This window comes from Lissotriton vulgaris, chromosome 8 (assembly GCF_964263255.1).
Source record: "Lissotriton vulgaris chromosome 8, aLisVul1.2, whole genome shotgun sequence".
Classification (NCBI taxonomy): domain Eukaryota; kingdom Metazoa; phylum Chordata; class Amphibia; order Caudata; family Salamandridae; genus Lissotriton; species Lissotriton vulgaris.
Genome location: NC_141696.1, coordinates 249,338,773 through 249,365,692, shown reverse-complemented (window position 1 = coordinate 249,365,692; position 26,920 = coordinate 249,338,773).

The following is a 26,920-nucleotide window of genomic DNA, read 5'->3' as shown; positions in this document are numbered from 1 at the left end:
CCGCGTCCGCGTGATACGCACGGCGTAAGCGCACCCGGAAGTACTCGAGCGAATACGATCGCGCAACGTAAGCATCTGACACGCTTACGCTTATTGGTGCAGAACAGTTTTGGTTTCCAAATGATGAAAGCCCGGGTCATGTGACCTGAAAATAACACTTTTCATTGGTTCAGGACAGTTTTTTTTCCAAATGATGAAAGCCCCCACCTTTTTTCCTTATTCTGACTTTGTCCTTTGACTGAGGAAGACCTGTTTGGAGATATAAGAGAAATATTTTGTACTTTAAAATGGCTACAGTAGCAGCAGCAGCTGGAGCATCTGCACCACCACCACCACCACCACCAAGAGGACCACCACAACATCACATTGGTGGTCAAGAAGAAGAGGAGGAGGGGGAGGAGGAGGAGGAGGGGAGATGGTGGCTGCCAGAAGACAATACCCCATACAGGCCAAGGCAGCACATTGTATGGAAGTTTTTTTCTATCCCAGAGGGCAAGAAGAAAGTAAATGCGCCAAAGGGGACTTGCCAAATCTGTGTCATTGAACTTTCAAGATGGAACCCTAACAAAAAATATTCATTTGGTAATAACACCAGGATTAGGCACATGCAGCGCAAGCATCCAAACAACTATGCTGCCGCAGAGGTGAGAGAACTGGCCAGTAACCCTCCCCAATCTTCAACCAGCAACTCCAAAAGAAAGCAACCCACTCCATCGGAACCAGAGACAAGGGAGACAATCCTTTGCATACAACCACGGTTTGGTGAATTCAGGATCACATGTATTTTTTGTGGTAAGGCCATCTCCTATGGTGAGCAGAGCATAAAGCTCATCCTCCTTGCTGGTGACAACCACAATTGCCCCAAAAAACCCTAATTTTTTCCTGATTTTTTTTTGCTCCAGTTGAGCCATTTTCAATTCCCTGTTTTTTGTTTCTCCCCATAAAAATAACAAAAAAAATATAAAATAGTTCATAAAAGCCAAAAAATGCACAAAATGTTCAAAAAACATTAAAAAATATAAAACAACAAAAAGAAGAAAAAAACAGTTATTTTTAGAACTACCTCCAAATTATAAAAAAAGGCAAATTTTTTAAAAAACTCTATCATTCTTTTTTCCCCATGGAACGCTCCCCGGTACGCTCCGCGGTGCGCGTACCGGGCGCTCCCCCACGCAAATCAAAAAAATTTTAAAAAAAGTTTTGCCCCGCGGGGCCCTTTTATAGCCCCCACATCAAACTTAGGGGGCCAGGGGGGTCTACTCTGCCCCTTATGGTCATTTCTCCCTTTGTTTTTGCCACCTCTTGTGTCTCGATCCTACCGAGACACAAGATGGCGGCCGCTCCGGACTGTTTGGAATGTTGACAGACACCCGAGAGCCAATCAGCTTTCCGCGCGCGAACTCGCGTAGCGCGCTGGTTAGCGCCCCGGTGCGCGTACCAGGGAGCGCTTATAGATATATATATTTTTTTTAACCTAAATTACTCAAAATCCACTGTAACACATATCTTGAGACATAGCAAAGGCACATCGGGCTACCAGTCCCTACAATTTTGCCAAGTTTGGTGGAAATCCATTCAGCCGTTCGGGCTAAAAGTAAGGTCGACCGCCCTATGGAAATTAACATGGGGAAAACACGTTTTGGGACCCCCCTTTTATCTCTGCCCCCGCTTGACAAATCCCCCCAAACTGTCAGGGAAGGATCGGGGTGCCGCGAGGCAAATTTGAGGAAATTTTCAGGCAGATTCCTCAACCGGCGCAAAAGTTATTCACAATAGAATGTTGAGATTTTGTATTGAAAATAATCCTAACTATAACTACCTACTGGCGATCCGAATGGGTTAAACATTAATGAGGAGCTAGCAATACATCTGGCATAATGAAAAATCAAAGTAGAATGTAATTATATAAAGTATCTGCTGTAGGACCCTTAATGGTCTTTCTTTTAAAACGTCTATTTTATTTTATAGGTACTGTGACGAATTTCTGTGACCATGAATATGAAGTCAAACACATGTGAATGCTGAAAGAGTATTTGGTTGCCAATCCATATACAGTCATATACAGTCAATTTTGATATTGTGATCTATCCACAGAACTCTTTGGTTCGGCAAACTTGAGGAGTATGCCCACTTGGGCTTGGACTGTAACGTGCAAACTGGTTTTTCCTTTTTTGAAACTGTGATATAAGCCCACTTGGGCGGAGTTTGAAAGGAAACTATAAGGTCTGAAGTAGCTTGTGCCCACTTGGGCTTGGACTCCTGCTGTTGGAATATTAATATTGTATTGACATTATACCGAGCCATAGTTCGTAAGATGGAATTGAATGCCCACTTGGGCTAAATTTGTTTTGTCATATAACTGAAGACCACATGAATCGAACATTCAAATAATGAATGTCGTAATGTCAATAATGAACTTTTCTGTGAATAAGGACAGATTACAAATTGTCACTGATAAATACGATGTGGAGGGCAAATTGTCATCACTGTAACAAATTACGAATGTCGGATACGATATCTGTAGTGTTTGACTAGTTCAAAATGTCTGCCAAAACCAGTACCAATGAACTTGGGTGAAAGTCCACTTTTGATGTTTACGTCTTTTGGGAAAGAGTAAAAGGACACATGTTTGGTTGGAATTTGAAAACGTGATCAAGCTACATTGAGAAACGCGTTGTTTTCCTGCTGATTAAAATAATTATGTGCACTGCAACTCTCGAGTGTCGGAGACGTCTGTTCTATTGAATGGAAGACTGTGATGGAAATAGTGGGTGACCGGGAGCCCTACTCCGACCTACTCGTGAGCGGGACTGGTAATGTACTGGAATCTTGGTTTGAGATATATATATATATATATATATATATATATATATATATATATATATATACATATATATATATATATATATATATATATATATATATACCCATCTCCTATGGTGAGCAGAGCATAAAGCTCATCCCCCTTGCTGGTGACAACCACAATTGCCCCAAAAAACCTTTAATTTTTTCCTGATTTTTTTTTGCTCCAGTTGAGCCATTTTCAATTCCCTGTTTTTTGTTTCTCCCCATAAAAATAACAAAAAAAATATAAAATAGTTCATAAAAGCCAAAAAATGCACAAAATGTTCAAAAAACATTAAAAAATATAAAACAACAAAAAGAAGAAAAAAACAGTTCTTTTTAGAACTACCTCCAAATTATAAAAAAAGGCAAATTTTTTAAAAAACTCTATCATTCTTTTTTCCACATGGAACGCTCCCCGGTACGCTCCCCGGTGCGCGTACCGGGCGCTCCCCCGCGCAAATCAAAAAAATTTTAAAAAATGTTTTGCCCCGCGGGGCCCTTTTATAGCCCCCACATCAAACCTAGGGTGTCAGGGGGGTCTACTCTGCCCCTTATGGTCATTTCTCCCTTTGTTTTTGCCACCTCTTGTGTCTCGATCCTACCGAGACACAAGATGGCGGCCGCTCCGGACTGTTTGGAATGTTGACAGACACCCGAGAGCCAATCAGCTTTCCGCGCGCGAACTCGCGTAGCGCGCTGGTTAGCGCCCCGGTGCGCGTACCAGGGAGCGCTTATAGATATATATTTTTTTTTTAACCTAAATTACTCAAAATCCACTGTAACACATATCTTGAGACATAGCAAAGGCACATCGGGCTACCAGTCCCTACAATTTTGCCAAGTTTGGTGGAAATCCATTCAGCCGTTCGGGCTAAAAGTAAGGTCGACCGCCCTATGGAAATTAACATGGGGAAAACACGTTTTGGGACCCCCCTTTTATGTCTGTCCCCGCTTGACAAATCCCCCCAAACTGTCAGGGAAGGATCGGGGTGCCGCGAGGCAAATTTGAGGAAATTTTCAGGCAGATTCCTCAACCGGCGCAAAAGTTATTCACAATAGAATGTTGAGATTTTGTATTGAAAATAATCCTAACTATAACTACCTACTGGCGATCCGAATGGGTTAAACATTAATGAGGAGCTAGCAATACATCTGGCATAATGAAAAAGCAAAGTAGAATGTAATTATATAAAGTATCTGCTGTAGGACCCTTAATGGTCTTTCTTTTAAAACGTCTATTTTATTTTATAGGTACTGTGACGAATTTCTGTGACCATGAATATGAAGTCAAACACATGTGAATGCTGAAAGAGTATTTGGTTGCCAATCCATATACAGTCATATACAGTCAATTTTGATATTGTGATCTATCCACAGAACTCTTTGGTTCGGCAAACTTGAGGAGTATGCCCACTTGGGCTTGGACTGTAACGTGCAAACTGGTTTTTCCTTTTTTTGAAACTGTGATATAAGCCCACTTGGGCGGAGTTTGAAAGGAAACTATAAGGTCTGAAGTAGCTTGTGCCCACTTGGGCTTGGACTCCTGCTGTTGGAATATTAATATTGTATTGACATTATACCGAGCCATAGTTCGTAAGATGGAATTGAATGCCCACTTGGGCTAAATTTGTTTTGTCATATAACTGACCACATGAATCGAACATTCAAATAATGAATGTCGTAATGTCAATAATGAACTTTTCTGTGAATAAGGACAGATTACAAATTGTCACCGATAAATACGATGTGGAAGGCAAATTGTCATCACTGTAACAAATTACGAATGTCGGATACGATATCTGTAGTGTTTGACTAGTTCAAAATGTCTGCCAAAACCAGTACCAATGAACTTGGGTGAAAGTCCACTTTTGATGTTTACGTCTTTTGGGAAAGAGTAAAAGGACACATGTTTGGTTGGAATTTGAAAACGTGATCAAGCTACATTGAGAAACGCGTTGTTTTCCTGCTGATTAAAATAATTACGTGCACTGCAACTCTCGAGTGTCGGAGACGTCTGTTCTATTGAATGGAAGACTGTGATGAAAATAGTGGGTGACCGGGAGCCCTACTCCGACCTACTCGTGAGCGGGACTGGTAATGTACTGGAATCTTGGTTTGAGATATATATATATATATATATATATATATATATATATATATATATAGATAGATATAGATAGATATATATATATATATATATATATATATATATATATATATATATATATATATATATATATATATATATAGATAGATATAGATATAGATATATATTTATTTATTTTTGGTATTTCTAAAGCGCAAACAAAGGCCCGCGGGCGTCTCGGCGCTAAGTATCTGAATTATTTACCCTGAGAGGAAGGAGCGGGATCTATTGATTGAAAAGCCAGGTCTTAAGTTGCTTACGAAAAGACCAGAGAGAAGGGCTGGCTTTGATCAAGTGGGGCAGAGTATTCCTCAGCTTAGGAGCTGACACCAGGAATCTTCTGTCACCCCATGAAACAGTTTTAGTGCGGGGAAACACAAGATCAATTAGACATGAGGAACGTAGTGTTCTAGACGGGCGATAGGGAATCAGATTGTGGATGAGATAGGCTGGTCCTAGATTATGCAGTGCCTTATACACAATGCATAGAGTCTTAAACTTTATTCTGTTTCTGATGGATATTCAAGGCAGATTGATGTTTGGGATTTTTTCCCAAAAGCCTGGCAGCTGAGTTCTGTATTATTTGCAGTTTGTTTAAGACTCCTTCTTGTGCATTGAGGAATAAAGCATTGCAATAGTCCAGAGTGGACAGCACTAGGGAAGTGACCAGGGTTTTACCAGCTTTGTCTGGAAGAAAAGGGAGAATTCTTTTAAAGAGTTTCAGTTTGTAGAAGGCTGAGGAAGTGATCTGGTTGGCATGTGGGTGAAAGATGAGGCGGTCATCAAAAATGACACCCAGATTCCTCACCTTGCTAACAAGCTCGGGAGGGGGGCCTAGTGAAGATGGCCACCAATTGGATGACCACTCTGGAATTAGCGGTCCAAAGATGACTACTTCCCTCTTATCGGAGTATAACTTTAAACAACTGGAGGCCATCCAACTCCCAATTGCTACCATGCCTGATTTAAGATCGTCCGCTATTTTATGGCCATTGTTCTTGATGGCTAGGACCAGCTGTGTGTCATCTGCATAGGATGTAAGGCTCATCCCATAAGCCCGAATGACATTGGCTAAGTCCGACACGTAGATGTTAAAAAGTGTCGGACTTAGGGAGGAGCCTTGAGGTACTCCACATGGCAGAGACAAGGTGGATGAGTGGAAGCGTCCCATTGTGACTACCTGGGTTCTGTCGGCCAGAAAGGAGGCCAGAAGTTTGCTGGCATTCCCTTGAACACCCATGTTTTCGACACGGTCTATCAGAGTAGCGTGATCGACCGTGTCGAAGGCTGCTGATAAATCAAGCAGTATCAAGACTGCTGTGACCCCAGCGTCACGGATGGATCTGATGTCGTCCGCTGCTTTAATCAGAGCCGTCTCCGTCCCATGGAATTGGCGGAAGCCAAACTGGGTATCATCAAGTAAATGATGTTGCTCTAAAAAGGCGGAGAGCTGTTTATTCAGAGCTTTTTCTGCTATTTTAGCCAAAACTGGTAGGCTGGCAATAGGCCGGTAGCTCTTAGGTTCGTCCATATCAAGGTGTGGTTTCTTAGGAGTGGTTTAATAAGAGTTTTTTTTAAGCTATCAGGGTAGATACCTGTGCTAAACATAGCATTGCATATGGAAGAAATAGCAGGAAGAACCACTTCAATGACTGGTAGTAGAACTTTGAATGGACAGGGGTCAAGTGCTGAACCTGATCTGATGGTGGATATTATATCCATGACCTGAGAACTGGAAATTTCTGCGAATTGAGAGAGAATAGGTCCAGTATGTATATCGGTCAACATGTTAGAGGGACTTTTGGCTTTTTTGGCAAAGGCAGAATAAATATCGTTGACTTTACTAAAGAAGAAACTGGCTAATGCATCACAAAGGAGTTGTGAGGGGGGTGGAGTCAGATTGGGGGAGTAGCCGGCTAACTGCTTAGCGGTTTCATACAGGGTTTTATTGGAATTTTTGGCTATCTCAATTCTGTGACTAAAGAATATTTTCTTGGCCTCATCAATCATAATTTTATATTTGGCAACCGTTTCTTTATATTTTATTTTAGCCTCCTCTGAGTAGTCTTGCCGCCAATGCCTCTCCCTATTCCTGCACTGTTATTTTTGTTTTCTTAAGGCTGCGGAATACCAAGGGGCCGATGGAGTCGATCTATTACGCGATCGTTGTTTAACCGGAACCAGCGAAGATGCCGCCGAACCCACCCACTCATAGAATTGAGTGGTGGCGATATTAGGGTCGGTTGATAGAGAAGGGATGGAAGTGCTTAAAGAAGTTTCCAGGCTGGAGCTATCAATGTCGTTCCACGCCTGGAATGCCTGATGGGTGTTGAAGGGGAGTAAGGGAGCAACTGTATGATGAGTGGTTAGTGACGCCATGATAACATGGTGGTCTGACTAAGTGACAGGGAGAATTTGAGAGACATGTAGATTTTGTGAATTAGTGAAGATACCGTCCAGTGTATGGCCCCCATCATGTGTGGGTGATTTGACCAGTAGAGGTTTACCGAAAGTGGTCATATCCCCTAGGAACACGGCAGTGTCTTTGTCCTCCATTTTATCAAAATTAAAATTAAAATCACCGAGGACAGTGAAGGAACTGTCGAGAGCGGATGATTCCAAAATGGACCTAAGGTCAGAGATAAATCCAGTTCTTGATCCCGGTGGACGATACAAAAGGATCCCTTTAAAATTATAGGAGGGGGTCAACTTGACAGAGAATTGCAGGGCTTCACAGGATGGTAGAGGGATCGAGTTGGTTCTGACAGTGAAAGAGTCACGTACAATAAAGGCGATCCCACCACCTTTCCTGCGTGGTCTGTCCAGTCTGTGGATGGAGAATACTTCCCATATATATATATACCTATATACCTAATATTGTTAGGACCTAGTTACCATAGGAAATCCACAACATTCTATTGGGAATAACCTTGGCGCCAATTGATGAATCTGCGTGTCATTTTCCTTAAAATTGCTTCGCTCCGCTCCTTCCCTTAAAGTTTTGGGGGGATTTGTCAAGTCGGGGCTGAGAAAAAAGGGGGGTCCCAAAACGTGTTTTCCCCATGTAAAGACTGAGATCGCTGCACTCGAGAAATACATCTCCCAGGAGGCCACACGCCTAGGACTCTGTATTATAGCCTATCAGGAGGCGAGAGACTGATCACGTTAGCCAATGTAAAGGTGTTTCTAATAAATAGAAGCGTGATACAAAGCAGCGTATTCTTGTGCCACAAGCCCATGAAGAAGGAACTAATTTCTGAAACGCGTCGGCATGGCAGTCCAGGTGTAATGGAGGGCAGGATGTTAACTGTTGCCTGCGTGCATCCCCGACCTTTGGGTACTTGGAGCGATGATTTATAACGGCAGCCTACGCCGTGGGGATTGCACCATCGCCTTAACAGCGGGCACAGAGCTGGGAATATGCCCAGCTTAACTGTGAGGCCACAACACCGAGGATTGTTACTCTCCTTACCTTGGAGCCCATCTGAGGGCAAGTAAAGACTGAGATCGCTGCACTGGAGAAATACATCTCCCAGAAGGCCACACGCCTAGGACTCTGTATTATAGCCTATCAGGAGGTGAGAGACTGATCACGTTAGCCAATGTAAAGGTGTTTCTAATAAATAGAAGCGTGATACAAAGCAGCGTATTCTTGTGCCACAAGCCCATGAAGAAGGAACTAATTTCCGAAACGCGTCGGCATGGCAGTCCAGGTGTAATGGAGGGCAGGATGTTAACTGTTGCCTGCGTGCATGCCCGACCTTTGGGTACTTGGAGCGATGATTTATAACGGCAGCCTACGCCGTGGGGATTGCACCATCGCCTTAACAACGGGCACGGAGCTGGGAACATGCCCAGCTTAACTGTGAGGCCACAACACCGAGGATTGTTACTCTCCTTACCTTGGAGCCCATCTGAGGGCAAGTAAAGACTGAGATCGCTGCAGTGGAGAAATACATCTCCCAGAAGGCCACACGCCTAGGACTCTGTATTATAGCCTATCAGGAGGCGAGAGACTGATCACGTTAGCCAATGTAAAGGTGTTTCTAATAAATAGAAGCGTGATACAAAGCAGAGTATTCTTGTGCCACAAGCCCATGAAGAAGGAACTAATTTCCGAAACGCGTCGGCATGGCAGTCCAGGTGTAATGGAGGGCAGGATGTTAACTGTTGCCTGCGTGCATCCCCGACCTTTGGGTACTTGGAGCGATGATATATATATATATATATATATATATATATATATATATATATATATATATATATATATATATATATATATATTTTACACAAAAGAATTATTCCAGCACTCCGTTAGTTGGAAGTTTTCAACTAACGGAGTGCTGGAATAATTCTTTTGTGTAAAATACAAACAAACGGAGCCCTGTCCTGGCTTCGACTCTAGCACCAACCAGCTAAGCGCTCCCTCTGCGACAGGACAGTTCGTGTTGAATATATATATATAGATATATATATATATATATATATATATATATATATATATATATATATATACCTATATACCTAATATTGTTAGGACCTAGTTACCATAGGAAATCCACAACATTCTATTGGGAATAACTTTGGCGCCAATTGATGAATCTGCGTGTAATTTTCCTTAAAATTGTTTCGCTCCGCTCCGCTCCTTCCCTTAAAGTTTCGGGGGGATTCGTCAAGCGGGGGCTGAGAAAAAAGGGGGGTCCCCAAACGTGTTTCTATGGGATGTTTAGACACAGCTACAGGCCGAACGGCTGAACGGAATTACACCAAACTAGGCAAAATGGTAGGGACGGGTATGCAGTAGTGCCTTTTCTATATTTGGTGAAAATCCCTCCAGTAGTTGTTGAGAAATTGAATTTGAGCAAATTATATATCTATATGAGCTCAACATTCTATTGGGAATAACTTTGGCGCTGATTGAGGAATCTGTGTGTAATTTTCCAGAATTTTGGCCAGCTCCGCTCCGCTCCTTCCCTGAAAGTTTCGGGGGGATTCGTCAAGCGGGGGCTGAGAAAAAAGGGGGGTCCCAAAACATGTTTTCCCCATGTTAATTTCCATAGGGACCTTTAGACACGGCTACAGCCCAAACGGCTGAATGGAATTACACCAAACTTGGCAAAATGGTAGGGCCTGGTATACAGATGTGCCTTTGCTATGTTTGGTGAAAATCCCTCCAGTAGTTCTTGAGAAAATTGAATTTGACATTTTTCAAATGACATTTTCTATGGGACGTTTAGACACAGCTACAGCCCGAACGGCTGAACGGAATTACACCAAACTTGGCAAAATGGTAGGGACAGGTATGCAGTAGTGCCTTTTCTATATTTGGTGAAAATCCCTCCAGTAGTTGTTGAGAAAATTGAATTTGAGCAAATTATATATCTATATGCGCTCACCGTACTTGCACCGTACGCGTACGGTACGCATACCGTACGCGTACGTGCGCGTACCCTTACGTGCGCAAGCGAGTATCTGATTGGCTGGCAGTCGACTGTCAACATTCCAAACTGTCCAAACCAGGAAGTGTTGGCCACCATCTTGTTTTTCAGGAGAACTGAGGCACAAGAGAGCCAAAACAAGAGTGGGCAGGGTAGAGACCCCCCCCCCCAACCCTCTAGCCCTTCTCAGGGGGTCCCAGAAGGACCCCCAAGGGCAAAAAAAAAAATTCAAAAAAATCACGGGGTACGCGCACGGTACGCATACGGTACGCGTACCGTGCGCGTACCGTGCGCGTACCCTGCGATTTAAAAACAATAATAATAATTTTTTCACTTGGTGGTCCTTCTGGGACCCCCTGAGAAGGGCTAGGAGGTCAGGGGGTCTCAACCCTGCCCCCTTTTTGCGTTTTCCACTCTTGTTTTGTGCTCTCTTGTGCCTCACTTCTCCTGAGAAACAAGATGGCTGCTCAGGTGGTCCCAGAAGGATAATAACATATATAAATGTTATCCGCTAATAGAATTAGCATTTACAAAACCTTTGAAATTTATTGAAAAAAAATATAGGTTTCACGCCTGATATAGTTAGGAATTAGCATTTAAAAAACCTTGCAAATTCAATGCAAAAACCATAGGTTTCAAGCCTTATATAGTTAGGAATTAGCATTTAAAAAACCTTGCAAATTCACTTAAAAAAACATAGGTTTCAGGCCTTATAAAGTTAGTAATTAGCATTTAAAAAACCTTGAAAATTCACTTAAAAAAGCATAGGTTTCAGGCCTTATATAGTTAGGAATTAGCATTTTAAAAACCTTGCAAATTCACTTAAAAAACCATAGGTTTCAGGCCTTATATAGTTAGGAGTTAGCATTTAAAAAACCATTGAAATTGTTCCTATATAGTTAGTTGTACTAACTATATTTCGCGCACCCGCAATCCACGGCTGATGATGTCACATATTACATCATTCATGACATGGTCCGTGACACTGAAGAAGCCTAACTGTTGAAACGCGTCTGTTGTCTTGGGGGCAGGGGGTCTGCCATTAAAATCACTTTTTTTTTTTTTATAAAACCTTTATTTATCATAAACATGGTACACAGCGTCTGCCTACAACCACTGCGGGCCGGCCGCTATGACAATATATAACCTTCCAAGGTACCTTGCGCTGCAATAGATGACAAAATTAATAACACTACGATAGACTGGCAAGGAGCCACAGGAAGAGGATAAAGAGGGTTTCATTTTGTAATTTTGACGAATCATCCTAAGGTCAGACCGGGTAGCTGAGAGGGCGGACCACATAAAAGGATAGCAAGTGAAACATCATTACAAATTACTGGCGTAAGTCATTACAATAAGGATACAAAAGCACAGAAGTACATGTCGCCCCAGTTAGCGCCCGCCCAGTCAATATATCACATCAGGAGTTGCAGTCTAGCTTGTCTACGGTATAATAGGATATAAGAGGGATCATTCCATAGCAGCGATGAAAGGATCCTACGACGTACAAAAAGGCACTTATTACATGGGAAAATTCGTAACAGGAAATGCGCCCTCAAACAGTAGTATAAGAGGGAAGGAAAAGCAGGATATGTAATCATTCAGTAACTATGCATTAAAATCGATGTCTTGGTCGTAGAATCAACAAACCTTGCGATAAAGACATAGACGCAAAGCGCAAGAATCGTCCCGGAAAGAACTAAACCCAACCCCCATCTGACCCGATATATATAAGAAAGAAGAAGAGAAACAAGAGAAAGAACAAGAAGAAAAGGCCATAGAAACAAAAAGGAAACGGAAATCAAGCCCCAACCCCCCCACCCTGCACGTCGAAGAGGCTACGCCCCCCCCCCCTACTAACGTGCCTGTCGCCCCAAGAATACCCACATAAGGGAAAGGACGGGGGAAAGTCAACACAACCAGACTCCCGCCCCACCCCATTCGCACAAAGCAGCTCAGGCTCGATAACAAACAGACCAACAGGTCGACAAGCAATGGCGGCGTCGTAGTATAGTTCAGCAAAGCGTCCACATCATAATGGGTGACCGGGCATCCGTCCTGCAATATATAGAGGAAGATACGTCAATACGTAGCCACTGGAAGTTTGCAATGTTGTTGTAACTGGTATGTGTATCTCCATTTTTTTGAAAATGTTAATTTCTATTTTTGAATATGTGTTTCATGGGTTACATTACACTGAAAGGAGGTCTGTCACTCTGTCACAAGGATGATGTCATCAGTGATGTCATGAGTGATGTCACTGACCATGTCATGAGTGATGTAATATGTGACGTCATCAGCAGTGCATTGCACGCGCAAGTTATAGTGAGTCCATCTAACTATAACGTGGGAATTTCAATGGTTTTATGTGAGTAAAACTTCCAGCTAACTATAACTGGTGTGAAACCTATGGTTTTTTTCAGTGAATTTAATAGGTTTTTTAAATGCTAATTCCTAACTATAACTGGTGTGAAACCTATGGTTTTTTCAGTGAATATATATATATATATGAAAAAACACCCATCCAGAAAAAAAAGGTCGGAGGCCAGAGGGGAGATCAGGGAGGAACCAGCTTTATTCAGGCAGGCAAAGCAATGCTGGCGGGCGGGTGCATTTCGGCATATCTGCCTTCTTCGGCGCCCTTCATTGCAGGTGAAGTTCAAACACAATGTCCAATTCCTGCTTCCTTTACATTGGTAGTCTGGAAGCTCCACCCCCAAGCTGATAGAGCTCACCTGTTGGCTTTCGCGTGACTTGAACGAACTTCAACTCCCAGAATGCACGGAATGGGTGCATCTGGGTCGGTGTTGTGGGGAATGCTGTTAAAATAACCGGAGACAAATCCAGGTGATGCAGGTAGGTAGTTGAGCCGCACACAAAAGTCTGTCTGAGTCCACCAGCCCCTCCTCGAGTCCCCTCGATCCGCTGCTGCCTCAAAATCCAAGTGAGCAGTAGGGCAGAGACAGCCATTATCCACAGCGTCCTAATGGAGGTAAAATACCTATATATTACCTACTGCGGTCGGCAGTAGATAGTTATAGTTAGGATTTTTTTCAATGCGAAATCTCAAAATTCTATTTTGAATAACTTTGGCGCCGGTTGACGAATCTGCCTGAAAATATCCTCAAATTTGCCTCACGGAGCTCCGGTCCTTCCTTGAAAGTTTGGGGGGGATTCGTCAAGCGGGGGCCGATATAAAAGGGGGGTCCCAAAACGTGTTTTCCCTATGTTAATTTCCATAGGGCGGTCAAACTCACTTTTAGCCTGAACGGCTGAATGGATTTCCACCAAACTTGGCAAAATTGTAGGGACTGGTAGCCCGATGTGCCTTTGCTATGTCTCAAGATATGTGCTCCAGTGGAAGTTGAGTAATTTAGGTTAAAAAATATATATATATCTATAGGCGCGCCCCGGTACGCGCACCGGGGAGCGCACCGGGCGTGCAACGCGACTTGCGCATGGAAAGCTGATTGGTTCACGGGTGTCTGTAAACATTCGAAAAAGTCCGGAGCGGCCGCGATCTTGTATCTCGGTAGGATCGAGACACAAGAGGTGGCATAAAAAAAAGGGGGAAATGACTATAAAGGGGCAGGGTAGACCCCCCTCTGACCCCCCTAGGTTTGATGTGGGGCTATAATAGGGTCCCGAAGGGGCAAAAAAAAAAAATCGATTTGCGCGGGGGGAGCGCCCGGTACGCGCACCGGGGAGCGGACCGGGGAGCGAAGCATGGGGAAAATCCAGGGCCTTATTTATGAAGGCCTTGCGTCAGTTTTGCGCCGCCGGTGCGTCACTTTTTGTGACGCACCAGCGGTGTAAAAAATGCGCCTCGTTGCGCCATATTTAAAAAGTGAAGCCTCTAGGTAGATGCGTCACTTTTTAAACCCCTGCGCCACATTATACCTGCGTCAGGTATAATGTATGCAGAGGGGGCGTTCCCCCGCAAAAAGCCTGGTAATAGTGACGCAGTGAAATCTATGAGATTTCACTGCGTCACTTTTAGGGCGCTGTTGCGTCAAAATCTTGCGCCTGCCTCACAGCAGGCGTAAGACTGACGCAAGCCCTTTCACATGGGGCTTTCCCCATGTGAAAGGACGCATTACTGGAGTTGCGTCACTTTTGTGACAAACTCCAGCAATGTGTCACTTTTGCGCTTACAGGTACGTCAGAAATACTGACGTATCTGTAACTCCTTGTGACATGATGCGTCATACATTAAATATGACGCATCAGGAATGTCGTAAGGAGTGCGCAGTGAAAAGTGACGCATCGCTGTTTTCACGCAGCGATGCGTCACTTTTCATAAATGAGGCCCCCAGTTTATTCACTGTGTCACCTCTACGACCCTTTCTTGTGTCAATACGTCCCTTTTGCATACATTACACCTGACGTAAGAATAATGTGGCGCAGGGGCTTACAAAGTGACGCATCTACCTAGATGCGTCACTTTGTAAATATGACTGAAAGAGGTGCATTTTTTACAGCACTGGGTTGTCACAAAAAGTGACGCTCCGGTGGCGTTAAAGTGACGCATGGCCTCATAAATGAGGCCTTCAGTCTTCTACTCATGCGTCATATTAAATTTATGACGTATTATGTTGGAAGTTCCTACAGAGACGTCAGTATTTCAGATGTATCTGTAAGCGCAAAAGTGATGTTAGTGGGCTTTCTGACCCCTGAAGCAGGCAGAAGACTGTTTTGCAGTGGTTGTTGTTGCCCTATGTCAGAACCTACTACAATATTTTGTATATACTTATGGAACAGGCAATCTACCCTGACCAGCAGGAGCAAAAAGAATGTCTGGGCCTGGTTGTGTGGGTTGATAATGTGGGTGAACAGCTAAAGCAGTCGACCTGAAAAGCAGGGACGCTCAACATCCTGTGATTCTGGGAAAATCATTTAATCTTCCTGTGCCTAACACAATGAATGTGTCCATCTGTAATGCAACTGGTGCATTACAATGATTTAATATACTTACTATCTGGTGTCTAGTGGGCTTTCTGTTCCTACAGGGCACGAAGATTAAGGGCAAAGCCCCAAATCTGTCTTCCCCAGGAGGAGGAGTACAAAAACACAGTCTTAACCTGGTGCTCTGGAGGTGCAGTTCATTGACAGGACAGGTTGATCCCCTTACAGCATTTAATTTCTGCATATGTATTCCCTGGTGTCTAGTGGGCAATCTGCCTCCTTGATGTAGGCAGACTGAGATAAAGTCACCATTCTGACCTCAAGGGAACAGAAAGACTGCATTGGCCCCAGGTGTGAGGCTTGATGCCAGGATAGGTCTGACCCACCCCATTGTTTTTTTATGTAAATACTGCCTTGGGTCTAGTGAGGTTTTCTGCCCCCCTGGAGTGGGTTGATTGGTGGTAAAGCAGCAATAATCAGCCCCTGGGGGCTGAGGGGTGTGGTCTGATGTCATAACAGGCTAGACCTCAACTGCATTGTTCTGTTTCATCTTTTCAATCAGAGAGGAGATTTGTGATCATGCTCTCAGTACACAGTACTCAAAAATATTGGTAGGGAATGGGATGCACTGACAATGACATCAACAGCAGAAGGAATAGTTTCTCAGGCAGCTTCGGTTTGCTGTTGTTGACATATTCCTCTTGGTGATAGACTGAGGCTTGCAAAAAAATGAAAAACATATTATCTTGGGTAGTTATATCCTTTGTTGTGAAGCATGTACATGTTCTTGTTAGCCTATGGTTCCTGGTGGGCGCGAGAGTCTGAAACTGGTGAGAGTGAGAGATGTTGTGATGGTTTCTGGCTGAAAAGAGTTGTTTGTTGTGGAGTGATCAGTTGGGGTAGAGAGGGTCAGGACATCACAGTGGGCCTGTATGAGATGGCAGCCCTAGTCCTCACTGCTGACTAAGCATAGAAAAGATGTCCATACAAAACATGAGGTGGGGCTCTGGGTGCATATTTCATGTCCGTGAGCTATTTCCGAATGTGACCCTGAGAGCAGCTGGGCGCGTAGGTCAGAAATATCAATCTGATGGTCAGCTTAGGAAGGATAAATGGCATTTTTTTTAGTTAACGTGATTTAGGCACGAAGAATGAAATCCTGTATGCAAGTTTTTTTGATGGTTCCCGCATGAGCAATTTTTTAATGGACTGCACTAATAAAACCCTATTGTTTCTGCAATAAGGCTTTCCCTGGGTTTATTTAGACTGTCAATGTGGGTTATAAAAGAAAGAAGTGTATATGAGGGCAGTCAGGTACTGCACTTAGTTTGAGCCTGCAGTGTTCTTTCCAGTGTTGGGAGCCTCAACTATAACCAGTGTGGATTTGCAATGGGTCCTTTCTGCTAGGAGCATATGTCACACCGTCTCCAAAATGCTAGGAACCCCCTCCTTATTGACAAATTCATACGTCCTATCATACACAAAATACATCTCTAGTAAAAAAAAACATACAATACAGAACAAGAAGGTCAATCCGGTCTGGATCTCCTGGACGCAAAAAACACAGCTCAGTAAACAATAAAAATCCATTAGAAAGGATTTGCAGATAAACAGGAGCTGGGCGTACTTGTGAAAATTCAACATTAGTACCAAAAAGTGCTTTCAGGCCCTGCTAAAATAATCACAAAACATTACATAGTGTAGGGTGTCCTGCAGAGACCTATTGTCGCAGCCGTAGGGCACCCTGCTCTCAGAATGGACCCAACCTTCAGGAGAGGCCAATAAATGGTGAAACATGTTAAACCTAAACCCGGACAATAAAAAACCTGTCACACTGATTATGCACCTGCAGTAGGTATGGCTCTGTACCCTGAAAAATCTTTAGGAGCATATGCCCCTGCACCAAGTGTTTTTGCAGCTCAATCTGTTCTCTTGCTAGCTGAGCCCGCTCAAGGAACAATCTTTTGATACCATTCAAACCCTGAGGAGACAAAGTATGGGGTACAGTAAAAACATCCAATCTCCTCAGCGAAGTAAAGGCTGCCTTAATATACGATAGGCAGGGGATTCTCTAGGCCTGGTCAGGGGCCATGCAATCCAAAAGTATCAATCAATTGAGCTTCAGCTCCTCCCTTAACCAGATCTTAATCTAACACACTAGTGGGTCAAGAGCCACTATGTCTGTTACATGACTAAAATCAAGCACTGAATGCACTGGAAATGCAGGGGTTTGCAGAACCTGCACTATTCACTGTAAAAACAGTTTTTTCTGCTACTTGTAATTTATCAGTCTTTACAAACCCCCAAACCTCGCTTCCATATCTTAACAGGGACAGACATTTTGCCTGATAATTTTTTTGTAAGACACACGGAGACTAATCTTCCAGTTAACGTACAAAACTAAAAATCGCCTCAGTGGATCTAAGATGCTCAGATCTCTTTCCCTCTATGAGGGGATTCCAGCTATTCTTTGCATCACATAACACCCTTAAATATGGGGGACAGAGACATGGCCAAGGGTATGACCGGCCACTTTGAAGGTTTTAGAGTTGGTATGACGTGGGTCAACAACCATAACATGAGACTTTGATAAATTAACAGATATGTCCAAACTCACTAAGAAAAGACAAACTTGTCCAGGGACAAGTCAAGAGCCCTGGCCGTCCGAGCCATGAGGAGCGCGTCATCAGCATATAACAGCACGAGAAGGGGTCTGGTACCCACCTTCGGCAATCAGCCTGAGCAGATAGAAGAGTAAGCTCCAGTCCATTTACACACAGGGTAACAAAAATGGCCAAGAATACATCCCTGTCGTACATTTATTCTTGTAGAAAACTACTGTGTTCGAGTTGCACCCTGTCAAAACCACACTGAGGCGGTGGTATTAGCATGTAAATTGGCTAAAAAGGCCACAGTGTCCGGATCCACCCCCATCTGTGAGAGCAAAGCCCAGAGTTTAACAAGATTGACCCTATCAAATGTGCATGTGAGGTCTATAAAAACTAAATGAAGAGATTCATACTGGGCAACCGTGCATTTGTTTATTACGAGATGAAGATTTAGTCATTGGTCGGAAGTAGCTCTCCCTGGCCTGACGCCATACTGTACGTCACTCAGGATGTTATTCTCATTAAACCATTCTAGTAGTCTATTGAGGGTGACCCTCCCCATGACCTTCACTACTGAGTCTATTGAAGATATGGGACGGTAACATTGGGGATTGTCCTTATTTCCCTTCTTAAATTCAGGCACAATTTTTGCCGTAGACCATGAGGGAGGTGCCCCCTCACCGCAGCCGCGTTGAGAACTTGAGTCAAAAGGGGACCCCAGATCTCCACATTGGACATAAATAGGTCCAGGGATTTCCATCCGGACCCGGGGCTTTGTTGCTCGATAATGACAAGATGCCCTGGGTGCCCTCATCCAGGGCAAAGACCACGAGGAGGCACCCTGGCGCCACTCGTGTATTATCCACACCCTGCCCAACCTCACTGTGATTATAGACACCCTTAAAATGCCCATCATCTCCTGACATCACATGAAGCTGGAGAATCTTTAGCCTTCCTAAAGCTGGACTAAATTATGAAAGGGCTCAGTAAAGGTAGAGAAAGGCCACACTGAGTTGATTTGTGGAAATGACCGGTCATTGGAAGGTTTACAGCTGTGCAAGTCAATGTTGATTGAGGAAAAACTCATGAAAGGTGGAAGCTTCGAAATGAAGCAGCTGTACCCTGTGTTATTCTAACAATAGGAACAATGAAAGCGCACAGGATAAGCACATACCTGTTGTTCCTCTGACACTTGTGCAAAAGAAAAAACACAAGGGGGGCCATGGCCTTTGAGATGTCACAGCTGTGCGATTGTTGTGTTTGCGGCTGTTCTGATGGCAATGATGAAAACCAAATAAAAGCTCAGTGTGGTCACAGTCCTCAAGATGGCACAGCTGTGCCTGCATCTGCTCTGAAAAACACAACGAAGGAGAACAAATATGATGGTTGTTATCTCCCCGCAGGCACAGCTTTGCTAGCGACCTTTCAAAATGCCATTCCTCCTGCAAACTGGCGATGACAAACGTAGAGAAGGTGGATAGACTTTGAATTGAATCAAAAGTAAGAAAGCATATGTAGTTAGTACAGGTGTGGTCTATTTTAAGCTCTGAATGTCTTGCTTGCCAAGAAGAAGCAAATACTGCAATTGTGATGTCATCAGTATAATCTAGGTCACAACATTGTCACCACTAAAAAGCTTAAAATGGTGGCAATAATTTCAAAATCGTTCAACCCAGACTTGAAGGGTAATAAAATTTGGAAAAACACACAGTCATAATATCGTGTAGAACAAATAATGTTTGTCTTTAGAATGTCCAGGAAGAAAAATGGCCCATGGTCATTACTTACGTGGAAAGAAGTCTTTGCAGTGACAAATTCATAACTACCTAATTTCGGATAGTATCAATCTTAAACCACACATACACCCACTGTTCCATAATTGCTCCCTCAGCTCTTTGTAAATAACTGCAACTGCTAATGCTTTAATACAACTGAAGACCTAAATGTGTGAGTTATCACACCTTTACAACATTCAACTGACTTACAATTTATTTTTTGCGATTTTAAATAGCTCTAACAATACCCGAAGGTGTCAGAGCGCTTTACAAAAGAACCAGTTGCGTTACATAAGGACTTTAGATTACATGAGTTACATAAGAGATATAAACAGGAAAAGAATTGCAAATGTACAAATGGAGCGAAAGGAGGTAAAAAATGGCAAATGTACAAGTTGTAAAGTCACTCAAGGAAGAGACACAAACAGATAAACTCTAAAATCACATAGGAATGGTAGTAAGTACGAAGGTCTACTACATATACCAGTGGTTGGAGTTATATATCCAAGTGGAGTAAAAAGAGGGAAAAATTGCAAATGTACAAGCTGTAAAGTCACTCAAGGAAGAGATACACACAGATAACCCCTTAAATCACATAGGAATTGTAGTAAGTAGAAAGGTCTACTACATATACTAGTGGTTAGAGATAAATATATATCCAGTGATGTGTGACAGTGGCGCTTGTAAAGTGACAGTACCTATTGATAAATGTGGCATTATTGCATCACTTCATGGAAACGAGTAGATTGAACAAATCATAAATGTTGATGGTTAAGCGCCATAAAAAATGTGAAAAAAATCAGGATTGTTATTCCACAATCTAGTCTCCACTTATGCAGGTAAAAGTTAAATCCATTTTTAGTTATAGTAACGTAATTACCCATTAAGGGTTTTCTCACAAATTCGGGACATCCTTCTAAACGAAGGCCATGTGTACTCTTAAAAGACTGTTGCTCAGTTTATTACATTCTCTTCCTAGTTGCTGCCACCGCCTGTGTGTTTTTTCAAAAGGCTGGGCCTAGGTCTTTGAAACTGCACCAGATATATGTTTTATTAGCACATTGAGGGTTACTTATTGTTGCAATCCCTCAATAAATATCTATCTGCAAGCTGTGAAAATGGTGAAAAATGTGAATACTTAGGGGCCCATTAGGATGTCGGGCGGATCGCCAACGCCATGCGGGCAGTGGCGATCTGCCCGACATCCTGGTCCCTCCGCTAGCCATTTCCCCCTGCCATATTACCATGGCCGGGGGGCCGCGGCGGACGGAAAGACCGTCCGCCGCTTTTAAGGCGACCGGGGCGGAAAAGGTTTAATATGGTGGCAGTGTCTATCAGACACCGCCAGCCATATTACAATGGGCTGAATCAGATGCCAGGTGGTCTTCACTTCGGGGGCTCCCTGCGGGCCCCCATGGTGAAGGTGAGGTGGGGGGTGCACATGGGCGGGTACCTGTGGTACCCCCCTGCATTTGTAATCACAATGTGGCAGGCACCGCGCGGTGCCTGTCGCTTTGTGTATGCAAATGCATACATGCATTTTTAGCATTGTGGTGGGCTGTGCTGAGAGCACCGCCCAGCACAATGTTTAAAATACAGGATGTGCCGGCCACTGTGGCGGGCGCATCCTAATACCCCCCACAGGACCCCCGCCCTTATGGCGGGCGGTCCCAAGTACCGTGAGGATGGCGGGCAGGCAAAGTCCGCCCGCCATCCTAATGAGGGCCCTAGTTGGATCATTTAGAGTTTACATAAATCAGCGATGCTCCCACCCCACCAAACTGTGGTTCCAATGCAGGGGCGGCTCCTTCATTTGAGCAGAGCAGCGTCGCCCCACAAGCCCCAGTGCTGAAAAAGAAAACAGAAATAAAGTTAATTTTTTTACTGTTTTATTTTTCAGCAACCCATCCTGAACTAAGTGTTTGGACGGCTAGGGGCGAGCGCTACAGAGTGGCAGCAGCAGAGCGCTATGCGCTTTAAAATGTGCTTGTCTCTTTGGACAGCCGGCTTGGGCCGGCCAGCTAGTCATGCACATTTTTTAAGTTCTCTAACCAAGCTGTCTTGGACAGCTCTATTAGAGAACGTGCAGTAAACTGTGCTCTTAGGATCGCTTGGAGATCCTGCTCTATCAAATCCTGTTGCTGCTTTCATGCTGTGAAATCAGCGGCAGTATTGGGTAGTGCAGTTTCCTGCTTTGGAGCTTCCTGTGAAAATGCCCGAGAGGATGTCGCACTGCAACTCACCAAGGTAAGTCTATTTTAATTATTTTTTGGGCCCCCCTCCCACCCTACCACCCTCGGTCCAAGCCAGCCGCCACTGTACCCCTGCTCTATTTCGAGTTGGGGAAGTCCTGGGTCTCCACTGTTGAGCCTCAGTTGACTTTACGCATGTAAACCTTTCACCTTAGAGTCAGAATCACAGTTCCCTGCTCTGTTTAGGGACTACAAACCCTCAATTATTTTCCTTACCAGAGACCACCATGTAAGGCATGATGGTAACTAGTAGGGAAAATGAAAAATGATCCCCATACATGGGAACAAACCACATGCATGTCAGGTTTTTTTGTTTTGTTGACTGAAAGTGCTCACGCTGTGGGAGTTTGACTTCAGAAATTAAAAAATGTGGTGAGTGGTCACAGGCCCCAGCTCTACAAGGTTGAGTGCCTTCAGTGCAGACACTGTACAAGTGGTTCCACTGAAGGCACAGAAATCCCCCCCTGCCTGGTGGGTGTCTCTAAAAATGCCGAGTGACCCTTTGGCATAAGTTTCAAGTCCATAGCCTCAGCTGACCCGACGGGCCAATGGGCCACCTGCCAGACTTGTGTTCAATCTTTATTACTTATCTTAAACATGCAATCCATGAACAACAAACAAAGAAAACAACGATCTGAGTCTGACAGTAACAAAAATGGCCTGCACAGAAACATGTGCAATATTTGGTCAGAGATTCCAACCTCTAGGTGATATAGAAATGTATAAAAACATATGTTCACCATCTGCATGCTTTAAATGATCTATCAGTTGGAGGCAGACTGCCTCGCCCCCACAGGCTGGCCAGGAGACCACATGAAATGGTTGTGTTCACAATTTCTCCACATATAATCAAAAGTTAACCTTTGTCCTGCATCATCCTCACAAAGGAGTTTACTTCCATGAAAAAGGTCAGACCTCATATGCTAGTTTTTTTACTTTCCGTTCTAATTTTGCATTCGGCCATCAGCCTCTGCTGGTATACAAACACGAAAAACATAAAATATTGTATAGACTTTCAGTAGAACAGAAATGCCTGTTGACGTCAGTGCTGAATTTGTGCAGAGTCTAAAAAATGTTCTTCGGATCCCGCTATGAGAGATTCTAAATACTAGGGGGGATATTCACAAGAACGTGTGATGAACATCGCAAATTTAGCTTAACACAACTTTGCATAATACAGTCTATCGTGACAAAATAACACCGTCTTAACGTTCAATTCGCAACCCGGTGGCACCCTGAGATCGCAGCAGGATAACGCAGCAAATGACCGCCTAAAAATCAACGTGACGCACAAAAAATGCGAAACACGAACACCCAAAAAGTTGCGATGCCCCAAATCACGATATAAATATCAGCGACAACCAGCGACAGGCCTGCAGTTCCCATGCGTCATGCGGCAAAATGCACTATAAAAGCAACTAAGAAAACCACCAAAACCAAAGCAAAGTGCGTAGCACCATGGATGCATCCGGACCGAGTGCAGAGGATAACTCGAACCTCACAAGACCCACGGAGGACCAAGCAGGAACCCGTGTTCAGGAAAGGGCAAGGAGAAGAGGAAGAGGAAGACGGGGCTCAGTCGCCAGGAAGACCTGATCATCGTCACGGAGGTGACCGAACCCTACCAACAACTCTTCGTCACCTCCACTGCATCATTGGCAACACAAACGGAAATATGGCAGTCCATCATCAACAACGTCCATGCTGTCGTAGTGTCGAGGAGGTCAATGGAGGAGGTCAAGAGGCGCTGGCATGACGTGCAAAGCCAGACCAAACAGAAACTTGCCACCAACAGCAAGGCAGCAAAAGCGACTGGAAGTGTGAGTCCTGCGCCACAGGAGGAGTTGGATGAGCTGGAGGAAATGGTGGCCACAGTCACCAGTGTGAATACGGTGCAAGGAGTTGGGGTCTGGACACAGCTCGATATGTCCTGACCCAACAGCAACAGGGTGAGTAGCGACCGGGGACTGGTGGGATGGGGGGAGAGGGGCACATTGACACACATGCAAAAACATGTGTAGCACACTGCACAGGCACAATGATAGTGGAACATGTCCCTGATACCCTTGGCACACTCCAGCTCACATAGAAACACCAAGTAGGGCCCCGTCCACAATGTGCACAAACGCCCCCCTCCATATCACCAATGCCACAACCGACCCATGCACATGTGCAGAATCCAGAAAAGCAGCAGCTCTGTGAGCCACACTGACTATGCAAGGGAAACTGCATGACAGATAGCATGGCTGCAGTCACAATAATTGACATGGTGCACGATTTGACATTGAGGTGGCCCAGTGTAGCTCACATCCGCGAAGGAGCAGGTCACACTGTGACACATCCACGTGCACCTACAACCCGTGACGTCCATAACACATCAGCAGACAAACAATGCACAAGACCATAAAACCTGTCTAAGAGCACAAATGTCCCAGGTCGCAAACATCCCAGCCCCAGAAAAACACACAAGCCAAAGGCACACAGCCTCAAAGGGATAAGGGTCCATGAAATCTGAGCTGCAGGGGCGACTCTCCCACAATGCAACACACACACACATAGCAATCACAGCACATCAACACTGACGGCAATGTGGTACAAAGTGCAACACATACACCACAGCACAGAGGACACAACAGGTTCCACTTGCACGTAATCTCTGGCCACTCACATCTGGCATTGCATGACACTGTGAGATGATAATGTACGAGTACGACCACACATCCGTCATGTAGTCGAAATTTCCACTGTCTACCATCAAATAGCAAGCTCCACCAAAACAATCAAATAGCAAGCTCCACCAAAACAGCCACAATGTACATTGTCATGCAGTTTGTTTGTAAACATCTACAAAGCGTCAACATACATGGGACACTCGGTTAACCTCCATCTCCCTTTTACATTGCAGAGGGACAATCAACACCAGCTGCAGAGCAAACCACAAATCCCATCTGTGATGATGAAGAGGACAACCTGCACATATGCTAAGACACCTTCCAACGGCAAATGGACAGCCTCCACGCGGCCCCTGGAGCAGGCCAGCCCAGCTGCCTCGAGGTGACCCCACCCCCTGCACAGACCACACAGCAGGAAACACACACCACCACGGCCGTCCATCAGGACCCCCAACCATTACATGGAATTCCAACGCTGTGTGTTGCGTTGCCAGGAGGAGATGGCTGATCAGCTGCGGGTGGGTTTTGAGCTTGTGGCAGCCAAACTCAATGCCATACGTGGGTGTCTGAGTCCCATCAGGGACCACTTACAGTCCCTAATGGATACCCACTGTCCACACCATGCTTCCCGACAATCCTTGGCTAACATCGCTGGGGCCATTACTTGGATACAAGAACTGTCTAGTCAGACAGGCACCAACGAAGACAGCACAGAGTTGGCACAGATGCGCAGGACAATGGAGAACATGGAGCTGATACTGGCTGGATGTATGGCTGCCACCTCTGAACATCAGCGAGATGTAGCTGGGATCTTCCATGCCTTGCAGTTCCTCATCTTGCCATTGTTGCCACTGAGCCTGTCCCAGATAACTGCAGTGGGAACTTTGACACACACATCTCCGACCCTTGATGTGTCAGTGGCACACAGTGATGCACCTTCACACGTCAAGGAATTTTCCAACCCCTCGGCCAACTCCAACGACATCACCCCCTCTCAAACCCTCTGCGACTCCCTAGCCTCTTTTTTCCACAACAAGATTGCTGACATCCACAACAGCTTTGACAACCAACCCGGAAGCCAACCCACCCTACCATCTGCTGACCATCTTCCTCCCGTAAACACCCTTAACGCCTGGAACCCAATCTCCACTGAGGACACCATCCGCCTGATGAATTCCATCCACTCTGGATCCCCCACAGACCCATGCCCTCACCACATCTTCAACAAAGCAGACTCCGTCATAGCTCCGCACCTCCGAGACGTCATCAACTGCTCCTTCAACTCCGCTACCTTCCCAGAAGACTGGAAACACGCTGAACTCACCGCCCTTCTGAAAAAACCAACAGCAGACCCCACCGAACTCAAAAACTACCGCCCCATCTCGCTTCTTCCATTTCCGGCCAAAGTCATCGAGAAAGCCGTCAACAACCAGCTCGCCGCCTTCCTCGAAGCCAACAAATCACTCGACCCCTCACAATCTGGCTTCCGAGCCAAACACAGCACTGAGACCGCCCTCATCGCAGCAACAGACGACATTCGAACTCTACTGGACAATGGAGACACAGTCGCCCTCATCCTCCTCGACCTCTCTGCAGCCTTCGACACAGTCTGCCACAGCACCCTTTTACAACGCCTCAGAAACATCGGAATCCAAGGAAAAGCACTGGAATGGATCACCTCGTTCCTCACCGGAAGAACACAGAGAGTCCGCCTCCCACCATTCAAGTCCGAGGCCTCTGAAATCATCTGCGGCGTACCTCAAGGATCCTCACTCAGTCCCACCCTCTTCAACGTATACATGAGCCCCCTCGCGGCCATCGCCCGCCAACACAACCTCAACATCATCTCTTACGCGGACGACACTCAACTGATCCTTTCTCTCACCAAGGACCCCAGCACCGCCAAAACTAACCTACACGAAGGAATGAAAGAAGTCGCCGAATGGATGAAACAAAGCCGTCTGAAACTGAACTCAGACAAAACAGAAGTCCTCATCTTAGGTACATCCCCCTCTGCATGGGACGACTCCTGGTGGCCGGAAGCCCTCGGAAAAGCACCCATCCCGACAGACCACGCACGGAACCTTGGCGTCATCCTGGATTCTTCACTCTCAATGAACAGACAAGTCAGCGCCGTATCCTCTTCCTGCTTTAACATTCTTCGCATGCTCAGAAAAACATTTCGCTGGATCCCCTCCGAAACAAGGAAAACAGTCACCCACGCTCTAGTCACGAGCCGACTGGACTACGGAAACACCCTCTACGCAGGTACCACC